The sequence below is a fragment of the Schistocerca americana genome, chromosome 8, assembly GCF_021461395.2.
Source record: "Schistocerca americana isolate TAMUIC-IGC-003095 chromosome 8, iqSchAmer2.1, whole genome shotgun sequence".
In the NCBI taxonomy this organism is placed as follows: domain Eukaryota; kingdom Metazoa; phylum Arthropoda; class Insecta; order Orthoptera; family Acrididae; genus Schistocerca; species Schistocerca americana.
The window spans coordinates 358260259-358282277 of record NC_060126.1 but is presented as its reverse complement, the minus strand read 5'-3'; positions in this window follow the sequence as shown (position 1 = coordinate 358282277).

Below are 22019 nucleotides of genomic sequence, written 5' to 3'. Positions count from 1 at the left end.
CATTCGACACCTTTTTTTTGACAACCTAAGACAGTCACTGATCTCTTCAGTACAGATGCACACCAGGCTCGGACTCTTACGGGAATCGGTGAAATTTCGCGAGTACTGAAGGTAACGGGCAAGGGGCACTACATTGGTAGCGCGTGGACTAGTTGAGAATGTGTGTCTGACGGGAGGCGTGCTACGGTAGTCTGTACAGATGTAATGACCTGTGTGTCCGGATGGCTGAGGCTTAGCGGGGCCGGCATGGTAGTTCAGCGTGCTCAGTCAAAGGGTTAGCTGTCCTCTGTAATAAAAAAAACAAAAAAACTGAGTGAAATGATCAACAACAAACTTCAACGGGCGTCACATGACGTCCGCTTCGACCGAACAAAACGAACAATAAAAAAAGATGGTTTAGCGGACAGAGCATATGTCTAGTAAGCAGAAAACCTGGGTTCGAATCCCAGTACAGCATAAGTTATCAACTTCCCCTATTGATTTCAATCAATGCCCGTTTGCAGCCAATGTGTCTAAATTGCATTGTGATTGACCGAGAGCATCATGGAGTCGACGCGACGTGGAACATAGAAACATAAATAACTACTTAAAAACATATTGTGAAAGTATTTACATATCTGCCTGGTGCCACGAATTATGTAATAGAACGCAAGTGGTGTTACTTAACGTAACTTGCTAGGCAAAAATAGAAAGCCGTCTCTCTAGGCGTGTACTTTTTGCAGCGCAGTGCTACACAGTATCTTCAGTTGGAAATCGCTAACCGCCTGAAGAACTTGACCTGACGTCAGGCAACCTAGTACTGTGGTAATGGCTGTGCAAGAGAGAATAGCGAAACGGTATTTCTTATCTAGAATTTTCCTAAGGATAAAATACGTCAAAATTATTAGAGTACTTACATAACTGATAGTTGCCTCGAATGACGTAATTATTTGTAGACACAACTTGATCCTCTCTCCTGTATACAGTCCTGCTCGAGTTCACTTTTGGAACAGTTATCACCGTTAGTAACTCGTGGCTAATGTTGACACAGTATTGTCGAAAAGACTCCCATACACACACACACACACACACACACACACACACACACACACTCACATACACACGCACGCACGCACGCACGCACGCAGAGAGAGAGAGAGAGAGAGAGAGAGTAAATTGCGACGGTAGCGCCAATAAAATTTTTGCTACGGTGAAACATGCAAAATTGTTGGGAGTACTTACACAGTTACCTGGTGCTACGAATGACATAACAGAACCCAAGTGACATAATTTGTTATAGTCTCAGCCTGATTCTCTCCCCTCCCCTCCCTATGTTTTTCTGCAGAGTGTAACAACTGTTACTCTTAGTAATTCGTGGCTATTGCCACTGTATTGTGTGTGGACACACAATTGCAGTGTTAGAACATACAGAATTTTGCAGTGGATAAATACGTAGAATCGTGGGAGTACTCAAATAAAGTACTGGAACTCATATTATATGACTTAACGTAGTTTGTTATTAACAACAAAGAGACTCAGCCTGATACTCTCCATATGGTGTCCCGTCCCGGAGTGTCCTTTCTTTTGCAATGGTCCTGCTGCTAATAATTCATGACTACTGCTACCACAGCATTTGTCGAACAGATAGAATACAGCCCGACACAAACAGTTGCGGTGGAGAATGCCTAATAATGTTTCACTTGCATTGTGTTAACACAATTATAATTTTTGTTTTTTTATTTCGGCCTACATTACTGTGTATTGGAATTACTGCTCACGACAGGTGGACTGTCATATACAAAGATATTAATTTTTTCAGCTACCTGTTCACGCCACTGTCCCTTATGACAGAGAAATATGAACTGATATTTTCAACTACCTACCCACGCTACTGTCTGCTGGCGCGAAAGAAAACTGCAGGCAATGCAACGCGTTACTGGCTCGGCTATATTGCCGATGCTCCATGACCCAACGTCGCGCTGCTCTTCTGCTGCTGCTGGAAGCAACACTGGTGAAATAAACAATTGTTATGGCAACGGTATCGAAGAGAAACAATTTTAATCAACTGTAATAGCAGCAATATCACTAATATATTTGACAAATACTTACTGGCTACTGCTGCTGCTGGAGGACAACTGGCGGTGCTGCTGCTCAGTCATTTAATAGTATGAAATGCTACTCCAAACGGAGTCCCCGGCCACAAGAATCCATTGACCGAAATTCGCCGATACTCAAACGCTATTGGACCCTCGTCAACACTAGGAAGGGAATGAGAATAGACAGAGAGCGCTGTTACGTAATAGAGCAATTAGTAACCATTTAATTAAGTCTTTATCTTATCAGGAGTCAGGGGTTGTAATGGGTAATGGGGTTCTATTTAATGATGTTGTGGTGGTGTGGTACGTGTTACTGTAAAACGCATGAAAATGTACCAGCAAGAATAACAGTATTATTTGAAAGAAATAAATAACCTCTGACAATTCTTATTTATGTGCTGTTGCGCCCGACTATAGTTTCAATAATTCTATATTTGACATTAAAATGTATGCACCAAATAATTAATATAACACACCACAACCTCTACCCATAACAACACTGGCGACGTAAATATTTTTCTTTAAAGTCACTGATAAATTAGTCTGGTAAAAATTAATCTTACGTACCAGCCATAAAATTATTTCATTTACGTAAAGGGAGATCGTTCTACTGAATGTTATTACAATATAAAAATAATAAATTCCTGTGGATGCTTGTCCTAGGAGTTCAAATATTCTAATAACGATCGAAAGAATTAGTGTCTGATTATTTCTGCAATTTAAAATTGCCGCTCCATACGCTCACGTAATGGCGGCAAACAAAGCTCAGTCTGGACTGCTGCGAACACAAAACTTAAAACAATCATAGTTGGTTATCTAGTTACAAATAAAAGTCTGTAAACTAGAATTGCATTTAGTAAATTGTACGTTATATTTTTCTTCTGATTACTTATGACTACCTTTTAGAATATTTAAAAGAACAGACCTCAGCTTATCTTCGATCTCATCCACTTCATATATCAAGCGAAGAAGAAGAACAGAAGGAAAAATTCCACAGACAATACGATGTCAATACATTCTTTTAGAGGTATTATCTTTGGTTATATGATTATTCCTCGTAGAGAACTGGTAATAAAGTAATAAAACATATCTTTGTTCGAAATTTCGCAATACAATGATAAGTCACAATATAATAATAAGTCTTTTCTCAGTTAAAAGTCATTTCTGGAAAAGTATTCGTTATTTCATCAGTCTCGAGCAGTGTCCCATACACCGGCGACAAAATATATTGGCGTTGACACTTCCGGGTCAAGATGTAAATTAGATAAAAATGGCCCAGAAACCGCCCTGTCGCACTACTAACACCTCAGAAACGCGTATTCAAGTACGCCTCTGAATTAATTGGCGACACATACACGCGAATGACACCACCACTATCCTAAATAATGCCATCATGAGTTTGCCAGAAGAGGGAGCTATATTGAACGTCTTCTTGTTTGGTAATTGCTAGTGGTGCCTCTCCATTGACTGCACATTTGTTTCCGACTCAAAGTGATGCACCCAGGTTTTGCCACTTCTAGCTATCTGTGACAGAGAGGCCGCTCTATTGGCCTGAAACTGCTCCAACGGTTCAGATAATCGTCTGACACATTGTGAGCGTCCTTGGAACCCATCTTGAACACATCTTTGAATATCGAAGAATCTGAGTCATTGCACACGCACTTCCGTTGCTCGCCGATTAGTGTAGAGCCTTTTGTCTAGTAGTGATGCGGTCGTCTCCACGAATAAAGACTCAGGGTGATTCACCATTTCGGGACCAGTGGCTATGAAAGGACTTCCCGAACGTGGAGGTCAGTTTCTGCTCTTCCTGGCACTTTGTTTTCACCCGTCGCCCATCAGTATTTCTGTCAACTGCATCATTATCATACACTTCACACGAACGTTTGTAGATGTTGACCACTGTTTCTTCTTCCAGAACCAGGAATTTTAATTGCCTGTGAGGAGTGTTTTGCTTGGAAGCCATTTTGATCGTTCACTATGGCTGTACCGGTGTCTGAACTGTTATAAGCTTTGCACATATGCAGAAGAAACATTGAATTTGAAGCATCGTAAAGGATGTTGTCCTGTATATATACATTAAAGGCTGTTGTAACAAAAATTGGAGCATTATTTCTAGAACGACTGTAATCTCCCCACGGAAAATTACCCTCTACCACGCAATAATTAATAATGGTCAACCAAATCATCCATATGTATTTACGTTTGAAAAGTATCTGACCAGATTATCTAGTAATATATGCGCCGACAGCTCGTCGACGCCAAGGTATTTTTCTAGTACGTTTATTCTTTGGAACAGAGGTACAGAAATGTATGCTCCATGGTTATTATAGAGAGAGAGAGAGGAACAGCTACGGAAGTATCGGTTGGAAGATTGTCGGATTGCTAAAGGAGATTTATTTACTCTTCTTCGCGCTAAAGCGAGCTAGGAAAGTTTGTGCCGCTAGCGTGATAGATAAAGAGAAAGAAAAACCTGTAAAAGAAAATTACATGAGACTTGGAACCAACAGAAAACGGAACATGTACGGAAATGGATTCAATATACAATTTTCCTCAGACATAAGGTTTGTGACCATTTTATTCTAGAGTGAATGACGAATGAGTTCTCTGTCTGAACCATTGATGATTGTCTGGGCCCTGTAATTAATTGGGAAGTTTCAGCTGTGACGAAGAGAGCCTGCAATCTCTGAGTTTTTTGAAATCGTCCAAAAAGGCTTCGTCCACATCTGAAATTTTAGATCTGTCGTAAACTGAACGAATTGTTCAAACGATCGATTTTCCCAACTGAATGCAGCGCTTAATAATAATAGCAAATGTAAAGATCTTTTCTAGCAAGCCAGCCGCTGAATATTAAGGCGAAGGGCTCCACCAGAGATTCTACTAGGCTGATTTCACGTAAATAATATAATGAAACTGTACACAGATAAAGGACAGAGAGAGAGAGAGAGAGAGAGAGAGTGAGTGAGAGAATCCTCCATTAGCATAATTGTTTCTCTGTCTTTTCACGGATCAGCCTAACTAGAAAACACGAAGCCCTGACTTTATTGTACCGATTTATGTGTGAGAGGGAAAGAGCGATAAAGGCGACAGATACACTTCTGTACAGACAAAACATTACACCAAGTTAGCGGCAAGCTGCATTCACATAGACTTTCATCATTTACAAAAGCAGAGTAGAATTCATTATACGACCCACGTAAAAAATATGTAATAGATATATCTCTCAAACAATAATTAGTGTTTCCACCTGTTCAAGCGTAATATGTGAGATTTATCTATGTTGAGAGTCAACTACCGATCCCTGCAGGTTGTTCTACGTCTCGCTACAATTTTTGAGTCCTGCAACTTCTCTATATACACCAGAATCATCCACGAAAAGGCACATGTAACTTGCGAGGCTATCCACTACGTCATTTGTAAAGAGTTTCCCAGAAATGTTGATACAAACTTTGAGGACTTGTAGAGAGTGTCTGGAGGAACAAATCGAGGATAGGTACCCGTATCCGAAAACACATCACCCAACGATGCTTCTGAGCGCCGAAGTTAAGGCGCCGGCGTCTGCAACAAGGCCACGCCTCCAGCAGCAAACGTGCAATGTTGTTTGTGACAGAGTGGTCGTGACTGATTGCCACGATCGTCAGTGGAGAAAATGGAGCTTGTCTCCTCTGATGCCTTGGTGGATATTGCTTTCTGACATGGGTTTCCTCCTTCTAAAATTTCCAATGTTTCTAGGTATACTGGAGGAAAATAAACTGCAGATAGAAACCCATATCCGAAACCGTCATCCACCATGGCAATAGAACATTGTATTCATAGCGGAGAAGGCCTGTCTATTCAGCAGTAGCTGCATCTTCTCCACTGGAGATCGTGGCAATCTGTCGTGATCACTGAATAACAAACAACATTGTGAGACGAAAATGGCTCTGAGCACTATGGGACTCAACTGCTACGGTCATAAGTCCCCTAGAACTTAGAACTACTTAAACATAACTAACCTAAGGACATCACACACATCCATGCCCGAGGCAGGATTCGAACCTGCGACCGTAGCGGTCGTGCGGGTCCAGACTGTAGCGCCTTTAACCGCTCGGCCACTCCGGCCGGCATTGTGAGACGTTCCACCTATGGACTGTCAGTAGTCAAAGGCACGTTTGCGGCCGAAGGGTTGGCCTAGAGGCATGCGCTGGCGCCCCTGTAGCGTCGTTAGATGACGTTTCCGAACACCGGTTCCTGTCCTCGATGAGTTTCTCAAGACACCCTCTACAACCCCTCTAAGTTTGTCGCAGCATTTCTGGGACGCCCTGTATATACTGTAAGTAGTAATGATCCTACAACCGCCGGCCGGAGTGGCGGAGCGGTTCTAGGCGCTACAGTCTGGAACCGCGCGACTGCTGCGGTCGCAGGTTCGAATCCTGGTTCGGGCATGGATGTGTGTGTGGTCCTTAGTTGGGTTTAAGTAGCTCTAAGTTCTAGGGGACTGATGACCACAGCAGTTAAGTCCCATAATGCTCAGAGCCATTTTTTTGATCCTACAACATTCTCTAGCGGTAAGCCCGAAACTGTTTCTGTGTTTGAAGACTTCTCCCTTGAGGATAGCATGCTGTGTTCTGTTTGCAAGGATCTCTTCTTCCAGTCAGAAAGGTGGTCTGGTATTCCTTACGCTCGTATTATGTTCGTTAGCGGACATTGGTGAATGGTTCAAAAATCAACTAAACATATTATGCTGGCTATTACACAAAATTATTAACCATTGTGTTCCAGAACTGCACCTGTATCTCAGTGTCCTGTCATTCCTTCAGATGTTTCTTACACAATAATTATAGTGACCTAGAGGAGGAAACCGTTACATTAACCTTTCACTGTCTTGTCTCGCCATTCACGGCCTCTTTCTACATAACCGAATGAGTGGGGTTATAATGAAGGTCCGGCCGCTGTGGCCGAGCGGTTCTAGGCGCTTCAGTCCGGAACCACGCGGCTGCTACTGTCGCAGGTTCGAATCCTGCCTCGGGCATGGATGTGTGTGATGCCCTTGGTTAGTTAGGTTTAAGGATTTCTAAGTCTAGGGGACTGATGACCTCATATATTAAGTCCGATAGTGCTTAGACCCATTTGAACCATATAATTAAGGTTAGGGACTTAAACTCTCCAAAATCGATATTCACGTCCGTGACAGGGTGTCTAGGTTTCTAATTTTTAAAACATTGCTGGATAAGATAGCGAACTGATTAGATGATTTGAAACAATAACACTCCTGATTGCCATTTATATTAAAAATTGAAAATCACATATCATTGGTAACGGGTTTTGATCATATCCAGATGATCGTCAGACGTCTCAGTAATGCTAGAAAATAATTCTCCTTTGTGGGTAATAGGTTCCAAAATTAAATGATCCACCTGCTCAACAAAATACGGATACACGACCATAACGAAATACGAAGGTTTGTATACCATTAGGTGGTGATCAGAGTAGACGAGCGAGGCACTTACATGTGTCGGAATACACCTCCGGCAACTAGTAATAGCGACAAAACGCTATGGAAGCCGCATGACGTCATCGATAGCCAACAGGGCTTAACATACGATGACAACATATGTGAAAACATACAGTATCAATCCAGATACAAATAAAATTTTATATGAAAGATTACTTAAATGTAAGTTGATATTAGCAGTAATTGCTTTACACATGCAAAAAATAAGTAGAAACGTACATGAACCACCAATGTAATTAGTTGTAAAACGCAAAACTGCAATCTACAGGCATAACGTAATAGTGTAAACTGAGGTGTGGGAGCACCTAAGCGCATAGACGCCAGCCGTTTCCATGGAGATGGTAGCGTGGAAACACTCGATGAGTAGCTTCTGTGGCGAGGAGTATTGAGCGCCAGAGATGTGATGTTCGGTCACCATGGAGACAGGGATCGCTGAATGACGAGCGGTATCGTAGCTTTAGAAGTATGAAACTTAAACCCTAATAAGAGGGGAGGATGGAAAAATGGAGGTAATTCAATATCTGTAGTTAAGCTGCCTAGGTCACATAAAAAGTCATACACCACCTGAAGAATGACTTTATTAGTAACAAAGTATGTATTACGCATTTCGGAATTAGTTCCATCTTCAGAGGCCAGGGACAAGAGCGTTACCAGTTATGTATACAACATGAGATGACTGTGGTCTGGATTTCTGAAACACGTCATGCAAACATTGTGATCAATAAAGCCAATCTTCACCTGCTGTATGACTTTTTATACGACCTAGCCAGCTTAACTACAGAGCTACGCATATTTACCAAAATGGTCGCTAGCCTCCTACGTAACTTAAAGTCACACCTATAACAATCTAAAATATTTTTCTGAATAAAAAGAAAAGAAAAATAGCAGACATATATCGTAGAAAAGATCAAAGAAACGCTTCTCCATAAAATCCAAATGCTCATTTGGTATAGGAGGGGGATGCTTTTTTAAGAGGGGTTTAGAAAACACTCTTCCAAAACTTTTAATGAGTGTCTTTCGTCGGCGTTGGCTATAATTTTTAAATTCTGTTGAATACGTCTTCTGTATGTCTAACAGATAACTTCTTATTATAAAATATGTATTACTTTCTAGCTCATACTTTCGTATGAAAGACTTAAGCCTCTAAAGGTGGTAATAGCATCATTCTACCTGCATGACATTAAGTCGTAAACTTGTAAGAGTGCGTATGGACCCTTTTTCGACTGTCAGTATACTATCTTTGTATCGTCTTAAGTGCGGAAAATCTGATATGAATTCAGACGTTTCTTAGCCGCTTATACATCTTTATCATGGAGCTTTAGGTTTCATACTTCCAAAGCTATGATACTGATCGACATTCACCGATCTCTGTCTCCATGGTGACCGATGGCGTCCTTCAGCCGTTACATACCTGGCGTGTCATTTCCCTCGCCACTGACGCCACTCATCGAGGAGTTCCATCAGTGATCTCTATACCACATGGATGTAAGTCTCTGATCGCAGAGCATGGAACTTCTGCGTGCCTTCAGATGTTTGCATTTGCGTAGTCCGCCATGTTATAGGTAGGCAAATAATTACCACCAGTCTGTAAGTGATAAAGAACTCTTTACTTATTCTTTACTTTATATTGGTATGCGATGTAATAGGTACAATCGTGGACAAAACGAGCGAGACCCCTCGCCTTTTCGTTATGCTGATTCGCACGGCTTTAAAGTCTGCTACACAGCATAACAGGCAAGGCGACGAAGTACTACCAATTTACTATGCACAGGCGTGAAATTGACAAACTATCTGAACTTCTGTAGTCTGTTTCCCATAATTTGTAAGACTATATTAATGCTCATTAATATGTTAAACACAACACGTAAATATAAGACAGAAATGAAAGAAGAAACGCTAATTGGTATGAACTGTACCAATAAAAATGAATTTCAACTTATCGAGAAAACATAACTTTTTATTAAGACAAAGAACCGCAGATCGTTACGAATCAGCAAAATATTATCCGCATTCGGCCGCGAAACGGTCTGTGTCAACGTTCAGACCAGTCATACTGGATTACTGTTGCTGACCTACCACGAAAATGTGCAAATTTAGCAATGCGTGAAGATTCGTAACGAAATTCAGTTAAAAATCATTCAGTGCCACACTTAAGTCAATTCCATTATTGACAGAAGCGGAAAAAGTAGGCAGTAACATGTATTAAATTCTACAAAAGTGTCATATTGACATCGACAGTATAGAATAAAGGTAGCGATAAAACGTATTGGGGGCGCGAGAATTTCTTAAAATTGCTTTACTGATATTCTACCCGCCTCCATCGAGATTAGAACCGAAAACAAACCAGACCTTCCTTTCACTACACTAGCAGACAACCCAGGCAAACAGTCCTCTATTATTACCCCTGACATGAATAAGCCGGCAATTTCGCAATGAAAATGACAAAATGAACTGCAATTTCTGTTGCATAGAGCTTTCTGGAGTCAAAAACATGAATTTTCTACCTTTATGTCACCGCTTATGTGACAGTCATTCGGGATGTTTATCGAAATAACAAAATACTGTTATTAGCGAGTAAATTTAGTAGGATAATTCTGCACCACCCCAGGAAATAAACGGCTACATAGCTGCCAAACGTATTCAACATTGTTTCGAATTCTCCACTAGATTCGCCACAGCCAGAAGATGTTCATTAGCCGAAGTGTTTCTTAAGCTAGCTAGCAATGGGAATGTTCGCACTTCTAAAACGCGGTGGCATTAATACTGGGATGTGAATTACCACGTGTATAGGCAAATGGATTCTATTTGCATTCTTGTAAACGTGATTTGGATCGAAAGCGTAGCTACGATTAATATGCTGATGTATCGACTGCTACTAGAACATTTCGAATAAAGAGTAGGGGGTGTTATTTATGCGGCCCTTATCTTCAGTAACTGTCGTAGCTGTTTTCGTTGTTAGGATTTCGTCACCTAAACCGGTAAAAACGGAACCCTACTAGTCTCACTTTCTTGACCGTCTATCGGTCTACCCAACCCTTAAAACCCGTTTACTTCGAGAACGGGTAGACATAATAAGCGGAGATGTATCGCACTTCTTGCGGTAACCGATCCCTTGGTGGTGTAAAAATGTGAGCTTCTATGTCAACGCAATCTAAAGATACGGCCGTTTATGTAAAGAAAATTTACGCGAAAGGTCAAAAAATGGCTTCAAGAACTATGCGACCAAACTACTTAGGTCATCAGTTCCCTAGACCTAGAACTACTTAAACCTAGCTAGCCTAAGGACATCACAGACATCTATGCCTGAGGCAGGATTGCAACCTGAGACTGAAGCAGCCGTGCGGTTCGTGACTGAAGCGCCTGGAACCGCTCGTCCACCGCACCCGGCGAAACCCTATTCACCTCATGTATAATGATAATATATACTGTCTAGTGAGGATAAACTGTATACGCCAGCTACTCAGATCGTTTGATCACGGAACTTTAACGAAGCTACATTCAAACTTTGCCTGCCGGGGAGGCCGTGCGGTTCTAAGCGCTGCAGTCTGGAACCGCGTGACCGCTAGGGTCGCAGGTTCGAATCCTGCCTCGGGCATGGATGTGTGTGATGTCCTTAGGTTAGTTGTTCTAAGTTCTAGGGGACTGATGACCTCAGAAGTTAAGTCCCATAGTGCTCAGAGCCATTTTTTTCGAAGTCGTCTGCAATATCCATTTATAAACACCCTAGGAACGTCGTATGCGATATCCACTTCTGAAGACGCTGGCAGATACTGCAGTACCATAACAAGTAGGTAATAATTTATTGTTGTTGGTCCATGCATGACGCTTTATTTCAGTAACAATTTAACGCGCCTAGGTGTTTGTATATGGCTGAAAATAATGAACAAAATAAATAAACAGCAAACAACTTCGATGTTCAAATCAAATGTAACTCACATGTCGCAATTACAACATAACTTCGTTGTTACATCTACATGACTACATCTACAGGATTTATTTGCAATCCAGAGTTACGTGCCTGGCAGAAGGTTCGGATTATTTCTCTACCGTCCCACTCATTAATAGTGAGCGGGAAAAAGGACCACTTAAACCATTTCTTACGAGCCTTGAATTACATTATTACTATGGTTTCTTCCTGTGTAAGTTCCCGAGGAAATAATGTTTTGTTATTCAGAACAGATGTTCGTGATTGAAATTTCGTGAAAAGATCTCGCGGCAACGAAAAACGCTTTTGTTTTCATGAATGTTACCCCAACTCGATTATCAAATCTGGGATCCTCATCCCCTATTTCGTGACATTACAAATCGTGCTACCGTTCCTTGGACGTTTTTGCGTGCACCGTCAATCACGTCTGTCAAGGATATTATAGCAGTGGACGGACAAACGTAGTGTAGGCAGTGTTTTCAGTTGGCCTGTTGCGTATTCTTTGTGTTCGGCCAATAAAACGCAGTCTTTCGTTTGCCTTCCCCACAATTGTATGTTTTCGATCGTTCCAGTTTAAGTTTTACTGGGTACTGAGATGAACTGACAGTGCTTCGACTTGTGCTTTGTCATGTAACCGAAAGTTAATTATTGTTATAGGACGCAGCTTTCGTGTTTAATGTATTCCTCATTCAACATAGTACACTCCTCGTGCACCACACATAACTGTTTCAAAGTATTAAATTGTTACTGATGTTACCAAGTTTCAGTGGACATCTAAACTTGCCGTTTTGAAACAAAGGAAAATATTATAGCGAAAGGCCGGCCGCGGTGGTCTAGCGGTCCTATGAGCTCAGTCCGGATCCGCGCGACTGCTACGGTCGCAAGTTCGAATCCTGCCTCGGGCATGGATGTGTGTGATGTCCTTAGGTTAGTTAGGTTTAAGAAGTTCTAAGTTCTAGGGGACTGATGACCACAGATGTTAAGTCCCATAGTGCTCAGAGCCATTTTGAGCCTTTAATTTTATTCTCACGGATGACATTGAGACAGTAAATAACAAGAGAAATAACAAAACTCTCACAATCAATACAGAGAAATCAAGTGTCCAGTGGATTCAAAAGTTTGCTATAATAGCGAATAATTTCTTTTACTGACTCCTTCATGCCTCCGTTTTCTGTCAGACAATGTTTGAAACTAGGACTAGCAAGATAAACAAAGCCTGAAGAGTCACAATTGTTCCACAAATTGTCAAATTGGAAGTCGAATAGCCAGTTACATAAATTACGATGACAAAAAACGTTTTTCAAGTGAACTGATCACAGGAGGCATCCAACGCATTTATAGTGTGTTACATGCATAGTATGTAAACTGGCAACGCCACCAACACACAATACCATTAACAAGGGAACCTCCCTATCGTACCCCCCTCAGATTTAGTTATAAGTTGGCACAGTGGATAGGCCTTGAAAAACTGAACACAGATCAATCGAGAAAACAGGAAGAAGTTGTGTGGAACTATGAAAAAAATAAGCAAGTTATACAAACTGAGTAGTCCAAGCACAAGATAAGCAATATCAAGGACGGTGTATACTCAAGAGCGCCGTGGTCGCGTGGTTAGCGTGAGCAGCTGCGGAAGTAGAGGTCATTGTTTTAAGTCTTCCCTCGAGTGAATAGTTTAATTTTTTTATTTTCAGAAAATCGTCACCACACGTACTGTTTATCAAAAAATGTAGGAAATAATCATACAAATGTTCGACAATCGTTCGATCCCTTAAGGAACTTTCCGATTCCTTACAGTTCGGAAAATATTCATTGACCTTGTTATTGAAGTCGCAAGCTATATTTTCTGGATTCATATTGCCCACGGAATACATCTCACGTATCTAAAGTAATCTCGTCGAAAGGAGCGAACAGTCAACTGCCAGCCAGGGAGCCTCGTTAGCAGGAATTCTCTTCCGTGCGCTGTAGTCGATTGACGTCCTGTGTTTCGACATATGTTTAGGTGTAGCGTCCCCATACTACGGCGCAGTTACCTCGCATCGGACGGACGGACGGACAGATAATAATTGTATGAAAATAAAAAATTTAACTTTTCACTCGAGGGAAGACCTCTCGTTCGGCAGTTGCTCAGGCTAACCACGCGACCACGGCGCTCTTGAGTATACACCGTCCTTGATATTGCTTATCTTGTGCATGGACTACTCAGTTTGTATAATTTGCTTATTTTTTTCATAGTTCCACACAACTTCTTCCTGTTTTCTCGATTGATCTGTGTTCAGTTTTTCAAGGCCTATCCACTGTGCCAACTTGTAACTAAATCTGAAGGGGGGGGGGGGGGGGGGGGTGCAATGGAGAGGTTCCCTTGTAAGCTACGAAACAACTGTAGCAAAACGGAGCATCCTCGTTATCCATGTGATGGAGAAGACGACTAATTCGCAACATAAATGTCAATGAAAGCATCAGTTTCTATTGGAACGTGCTTTCTGGACCAAATAACATACATTTCGAAACTTCCTGGCAGATTAAAACTGTGTGCCCGACCGAGACTCGAACTCGGGACCTTTGCCTTTCGCGGGCAAGTCTCGGTCGGGCACACAGTTTTAATCTGCCAGGAAGTTTCATATCAGCGCACACTCCGCTGCAGAGTGAAAATCTCATTCTGGGAACATACATTTCCTACGTCTTCAATGCGAATCATGTAGCAAATGTAATTTAAAGAAAATAAAACTATCGAGTGAATTTACTAACATAATTATGAACGACTCACGAACGTAAATCGATGGTCACATAGTTGTCAAAAGTATTCTACAGTATTTCCATTGTCCATTAGACTAGCAGCAGGAAGAAAACGTCCACTCAGCTGTGCTGAGATATCTTGCACTGACGAAGCTCGTGCTTCGAAGACGCCACAGCATCGTCTGCCACCACTTCATGGGAAACGAAGTATCTCAAGTGTACGCCAATGTGTTGCAATCACATATCTATGTGGCGCTAAAGTGTGGTTATGGATAATACGTATGCTCAGATTGCGAATCTAACATCATAAATAAAGTGAGAGAAATGAATTAGGCGTCCTTCGTCTTCCGTAACATCAAATATATTTTAGTTATTCTATCTTAAATGAACTGCGCATAAAATCATTCACCAGAAGTAAATTACTTCTTAGCAACATCAGAAGATATTAACAGCTTGCCGGCGCGGGTTAGCCGTGCTTTCAACGATGTCATATCGCGGAACGCGCGGCTGCTTGCGCCGTCAGTTCGAATCCTTCCCCGGGCGTGGATGTGTGTTAGGTTAGGTTGGTTTAAGTAGTTCTAGGTCTAGGGGCTGAAGACCTAAGCAGTTTGGTCGCACATTTCTTGGAGCCATTGTTTGACATTTCACGTAAACTTTCTTTACATAAACGGCCGTATCTTTAGATTGCGTTGACATAGACGCTCACTTTTTTTACACCACCAAGTGACCGGTTACCGCAAGAAGTGCGATACATCTCCGCTTATTATGTCTACCCGTTCTCGAAGTAAACGGGTTTTAAGGGTTGGGTAGACCGATAGACGGTCAAGAAAGTGAGACTAGTAGGGTTCCGTTTTTACCGGTTTAGGTGACGAAATCCTAACAACGAAAACAGCTACGACAGTTACTGAAGATGAGGGCCGCATAAATAACACCCCCTGCTCTTTATTCGAAATGTTCTAGTTGCAGTCGATACATCAGCATATTAATCGTAGCTACGCTTTCGATCCAAATCACGTTTACAAGAATGCAAATAGAATCCATTTGCCTATACACGTGGTAATTCACATCCTAGTATTAATGCCACCGCGTTTTAGAAGTGCGAACATTCCCATTGCTAGCTAGCTTAAGAAACACTTCGGCTAATGAACATATTCTGGTTGTGGCGAGCCTAGTGGAGAATTCTAAACAGTGTAGAATACGTTTGGCAGCTATGTAGCCGCTTATTTCCTGGGGTGGTGCAGAATTATCCTACTAAATTTACTCGCTAATAACAGTATTTTGTTATTTCGATAAACATCCCGAATGACTGTCACATAAGCGGTGACATAAAGGTAGAAAATTCATGTTTTTGAGTCCAGAAAGCTCTATGCAACAGAAACTGCAGTTGATTTTGCCATTTTCATTGCGAAATTGCCGGCTTATTCATGTCAGGGGTAATAATAGAGGACTGTTTGCCTGGGTTGTCTGCTAGTGTAGTGAAAGGAAGGTCAGATTTGTTTTCGGTTCTAATCTCGATGAAAGCAGGTAGAATACCAGTGAAGCAATTTTAAGAAAGTCTAACGCCCCCAATACGTTTTATCACTACCTTTATTCTATACTGTCGATGTCAATATGACACTTTTGTAGAATTTAATACATGTTACTGCCTACTTTTTCCGCTTCTGTCAATAATGGAATTGACTTAAGTGTGGCACTGAATGATTTTTAACTGAACTTCGTTACGAATCTTCACGCATTGCTAAATTTGCACATTTTCGTGGTAGGTCAGCAACAGTAATCCAGTATGACTGGTCTGAACGTTGACACAGACCGTTTCGCGGCCGAATGCGGATAATATTTTGCTAATTCGTAACGATCTGGGGTTCTTTGTCTTAATAAAACAGTACGTTTTCTCGATAAGTTGAAATTCATTTTTATTAGTACAGTTCATACCAATTAGCGTTTCTTCTTTCATTTCTGTCTTATATTTACGTGTTGTGTTTAACACATTAATCAGCATTAATATAGTCTTACAAATTGTGGAAAACAGTCTAAAAAAGCTCAGATAGTTTGTCAATTTCACGCCTGTGCATAGTATGTTGGTAGCACTTCGTCGCCTTGCCTGTTATGCTGTGTAGCTGACTTTAAAGCCGTGCGGATCAGTATAACGAAAAGGCGAGGGGTCTCGCTCGTTTTGTCCACGGCTGTACATGTCGGAGCAGAATCGAAAAGTATTTTCATTTTGCGTTTTCGTGACATTCCGTGGCAGCTGTATTTCAGTTAGGCAAGAAACTAAATAGGGATGTCTTTGGCCGGGACGTTCATACAGCTGCAGGTGGAAATCCAGGTAGTATAGACGTCAGTATGTTCCACGCTGCCGTCTCCAGGGCAATGGCTGGTGTCTCTACGGTTATCTTTTGTTTCACACCTCAGTTTGAGCGTTCACGCAATGCCCACAGATTGCACTTGTGTATTTCACAACTAATTCCAGTGGTTGTTGTTTATGCTCGTTACGACTCAGTTTGAACCATCAAGCAAAATCCGTAAATAGGAGTTTAGCGTTTTAAAACTAATTACATTAGTGGTTCGTGCACGTTAATAATTATCTTTTGCATATGTAATTACTACTTCGGTCAACTGACATTCATGCAATCTTTCACATCATTATCTTTATTTGTATCTACCGCGGTATGATAGGCCCTATTGACTCTCGATGAGGTCATCAGCTTACGTAGCGTTTTGACCTTACTTAGCAGTTGCGGGAGGAGTCTTCCGACTCTTCTCAGTGCTACGCTCGTCTTTTTGCCAGCCACCTTATAGTAAACAAACGTTTATATTTCATTATGAAAGTGTGTCCATATTTTTTGTGTAGATGGATTGCATAATTTGGTACCTGTTATCTTCAAAGGAGAATTATTTTCTGGAATTATAGGGACGTGGTCTGATGATGATGTAGATATGATCGAAACCTGTTAAGAGTGACACATAATTTTCAATTTTTTTATAAAAATTGCGATCAAGACTTATTCAAATTATCAAACAGTCTCCTAAAATCACTTAAGCGAAATTTCAGGACGGTTCCTTTGAAAGCAACAGGCCGGCCGGTGTGGCCGAGCTGTTCTAGGCGCTTCAGCCTGGAACCGCGCGACCGCTACGGTCGCAGGTTCGAATCCTATCTCGGGCATGGATGTGTGTGATGTCCTTAGGTTAGTTAGGTTTAAGTAGTTCTAAGTTCTAGGGGACTGATGACCTCAGATGTTAAGTCCCATACTGCTCAGAGCCATTTGAATCATTTCAAAGTAACACAAACACACTTTCTTTCCTCATTCTTGTCGAATTATAACTTGTCTTCAGGCTTCTTAGTTAGCTCGCCTTTTCTTAACTCTTGAAATGCAGACAGAAGTTCCAGCATCCATCAACAATTGCTTCATTTGTCTACACGTTCCATAAACTTTCATTTCATTTTCATTAGAATCATAATTACACCTCCAGTTTAGGTGAGCTGTGTATTCCCTTTGTTTTTCTGTCACCCGCCATGCGTCTCCCCGCTGACTGATAAACACTTTTCAATCTGTGAATTGTTTTGGCATTGCAAGTCCATCCTTATTGCAATAAGCCACAGTTGGTTATATAAACTGATAGTAAACTTCCACTTTCATGAAGACCAATATCAAATAATAATATTCCACCAGTCCGAGCTATACGGGGTATTAGATAAATAACTTTTCAAACATTGCATTATCTTTTCTGACATAGAGAACAACGAAAGTACACAAAGTTCGTATTTTTGTTGTCTGTATCTCATACTTTTAGTACATCAATTCACTAGCTAATTTATGTTCAGGAATGAGTGTCAAGTGAGGAAAATCCTTTGAATAGGAAGAAACAATCAAGAGTGACTCTAGTGGGAAAACGGAGACGGTGACGACTGAATTTATCGTTTCGAAGCCAGACTCTAAGCTTGAAGTTAGTTATATGTCACCTAGACGCTTGTCTAATGGATACACATCGTCCATGTGGTATTATGAGGCAATTTCTTATTGCAAAATGGAACAGGTCACAAGCATATAGGGGAATGGCGATAGAGGAAGAAAGAACGTGCAAATCCGCCAAAAACAGGTAATTCTCAGCTGTGTATATTTTGCTGTGACAGCAGCCAGTTAATAGCTAATAGGTTGACTGCGAATGTTTTTGTAAATTGGATCGTTTGAAGCTGAAAGGATAGGAGAAACTCTGCGCGTCTAGTATTAGGTTGACAAGCCGACAACAGGAAAACAGTTCAGAAAATTAGAGAGAGAAAGTAATATTGCCTCAAGCGGCAACGGTGAGCTGTCGTTTAGAAGGTAGAAGGTAATTGCATGCCAGTCAGAACCAGATAGAGACAGGTATTACAACAACGTGCGTCATTACATACGGTTCATTTACCTCAGACCGATGCTGTGTTCCATCAGGAAGGAATCTGATGCAGTTCCACTCTGTCGTGTAATGAACGAAATACGAACCTACTGGGTCTCGGATTAGATTTTCGATCATATCCCGAAATTACTTGTTGACGGACATCGAGATGTCGTTCTTACGAGACAAGATCGACAGGTGGAAAGGCTATTTCAGGAGTGCCGTATGGAAGTGTGATATGATCGTTGACGTTTAGAATATGAAACTTATATGCACCAAATATATGTAACGTAGCTACAGACAGTATTGCCTATGTTTGTCTGTGAAACTGGACTCGATAAGCAACCTTAGCTATCAGTAAGCGGAATCTAAGCTGCATAACTCTGTGTGCGTGTTGTATGAGTGTCACTTTCACGCCGGCCGGGGTGACCGAGCGGTTCTAGGCGCTACAGTCTGGAACCACGCGACCGATACGGTCGCAGGTTCGAATCCTGCCATGGGCATGGATGTGTGTGATGTCCTTCGGTTAGTTAGGTTTAAGTAGTTCTAAGTTCTAGGGGACTAACGACCTCAGAAGTTAAGTCCCATAGTGCTCAGAGCCATTTGAACCATTTTGTCACTTTCACTGTCATTTAAACCCTCAACAGATCGTTACATGAAAAACTTAAAACTAACATTTGGATAAGCTATCTGAGTGCGTATTTGAATATGAAAAACTACAGGAACAAATGAATCTGTAACAATGAATACCTAAGCTATCTGACAGCGTGCTTGAACATTAATTTACAAGTGATACAGAATCTGGATTGGGGGAACGGAATTTACTGGATTAGAGTACACGACATGTTGTGATGTGTCAGTGTCTGTTTTGGCCTTAAATTTTGTACTCACGGCTTTAGATGACTGCCTTTTTCCACGTGGTTTATACCAATGCGCAGCAGCATGCCGCAGGAGCGGCTAAAGCTTATTGTTACTAAGATTGAATTTAATAAAAATGATTTTGTTTGGGTCCTGTTAACTACTAAATAACTTGTGAGAAAGGATTTCATAAGGCAGGTTTACTTAAAACTTCAGAATCATCATAACCCATAACCAATAATAGACAATGACAATTACAATGACATAGGTATCAATAATGGCTGAGTGCCAGATTAACAGATTATTTCAATTTCGAAGGTACATTAATATTTAATAACCACAGCATGTGTATATTAATTAGATGTGGAGAATAATTATTATTATTTGGAGGATAATGAGGCTTCTTTAACTGACAGGCAAAACGTGGGATTATTGCAAACTCGGACTAACACTCACGAGCCTAATCCTGCAATTGCTTTTGCGCTATGCTTGCGAATGTTACCTTGAATTCCATCTTCAAGCATAGTTAAGCCATGTAAGTCTCTCCTGGCTACATAAATGAAATCAGGCCTTGAGTGTGGTAAGATCTGCCATCACCGAAGTGAGGGCAGCGTGACACGTCTTCTGTGTCCTAGCACTCGACCGACACTGCTACTTCCACTCTCGCAGGCAGACATCGTCTCACAGCAATACTTAGAATCGCGCTCTCATGGTTCACTCTCATATTGTTACAAACGATATCTGAGTGCATACTCAATGCAAAGAATAGCGTTAAGTTGATTAAATAGTTTCACTTCAATGTAGAGTTATGACCCACTCGTCAGCGTTGAAGCGCTGAAACAATTATATATGGAAAGGCCGCGCGCGGAATCGCGGTATGGGGTTCTTTGTTCTCGGTTCTTGTTTGACCTGGAAATATGGGATAAAAGCGTTTGGTTTAGCCAGATCAGCGGCCATTTGTGCAGCCATTAGAACATATTCTGCGTTACTGTAACTATATTAAGCAAAGTTTGAAGGACGAGCCCAAAATATAGCAAGCAAGCTTTAAACGGCGAACCGAAGCTGGAGGCAGGTAAATTGTGCGAATCGATTAATTTCTTTTGCAAAACATTTTAAATGGACTGGAATTAATGCTAAGCTAATTCACATTTTGTATGTGCAGCATTCGAATTTTACGTGCAAAAACACTCACCCTTAAATAGCTCCGGACTGGAGCGAGACTGATGGTTCAAATTTGGTCCACGCTGTATCGGACCTTGGTCTAACGTAAGTTACAATCGCTTGAAAAAATATTACTTAGTTCGGACATTATGTGCAAAACACACGTTTCTCTGTGAGACTTTTGAAGCGCGTCGCTTCCATACTCAAAACTTGAAAGAATCCCTCCAAACTTTACTCATAGTTACGTTATTGTTGTTGTTGTTGTTGTTGTTGTGGTCTTCAGTCCTGAGACTGGTTTGATGCAGCTCTCCATGCTACTCTATCCTGTACAAGCTTCTACATTTCCCAGTACCTAGTGCAGCCTACATCCTTCTGAATCTGCTTAGTGTATTCATCTCTTGGTCTCCATCTACGATTTTTACCCGACATGCTGCCCTCCAGTACCAAACTGGTGATCCCTTGATGCCTCAGAACATGTCCTACCAACCGATCTCTTCATCTAGTCAAGTTCTGCCATAAACACCTCTTCTCCTCAGTTATATTCAATACCTCCTCATTAGTTATGTGATCTACCCATCTAATCTTCAGCATTCTTCTGTAACTCCACATTTCGAAAGCTTCTATTCTCTTCTTGTCTAAACTATTTATCTTCCATGTTTCACTTCCATACATGGCTACACTCCATACAAATACTTTCAGAAACGACTTCCTGACACTGAAATCAATACTTGATGTTAACAAATTTATCTTCTTCAGAAGCGCTTTCCTTGCCATTGCCAGTCTACATTTTATATCTTCTCTATTTCGACCATCATCAGTTATTTTGCTCCCCAAATAGCAAAACATGTTTACTACTCTAAGTGTCTCATTTCCTAATGTAATTCCCTCAGCATCACCCGACTTAATTCGACTACATTCGATGATCCTTGTTTTGCTCTTGTTGATGTTCACCTTACATCCTCCTTTCAAGAACTGTCCACTCCGTTCAGCTGCTCTTTCAAGTCCTTTAATAACAATGTCATCGGCGAACCTCTTAGTATTTATTTCTTCTGCATGGGTTTTAATACCTACTCCAAATTTTTCTTTTGTTTCCTTTCCCGCTTGCTCAATACAGAGATTGAATAACATCGAGGAGAGGCTACAACCCTGTCTCACTCCCTTCCCAACCACTACTTCCCTTTCATGTCCCTCGACTCTTATAACTGCCCTCTGGTTTCTGTACAGATTGTAAATAGCCTTTCGCTCTCTGTATTTTACGCCTGCCACTTTCAGAATTTGAAAGAGAGAATTCCAGTCAACATTGCCCAAAGGTTTCTCTAAGTCTACAAATGCTGGAAGCGTAGGTTTGCCTTTCCTTGATATTTCTTCTAAGATAAGTCATAGGGTCAGTATTGCCTCAGGT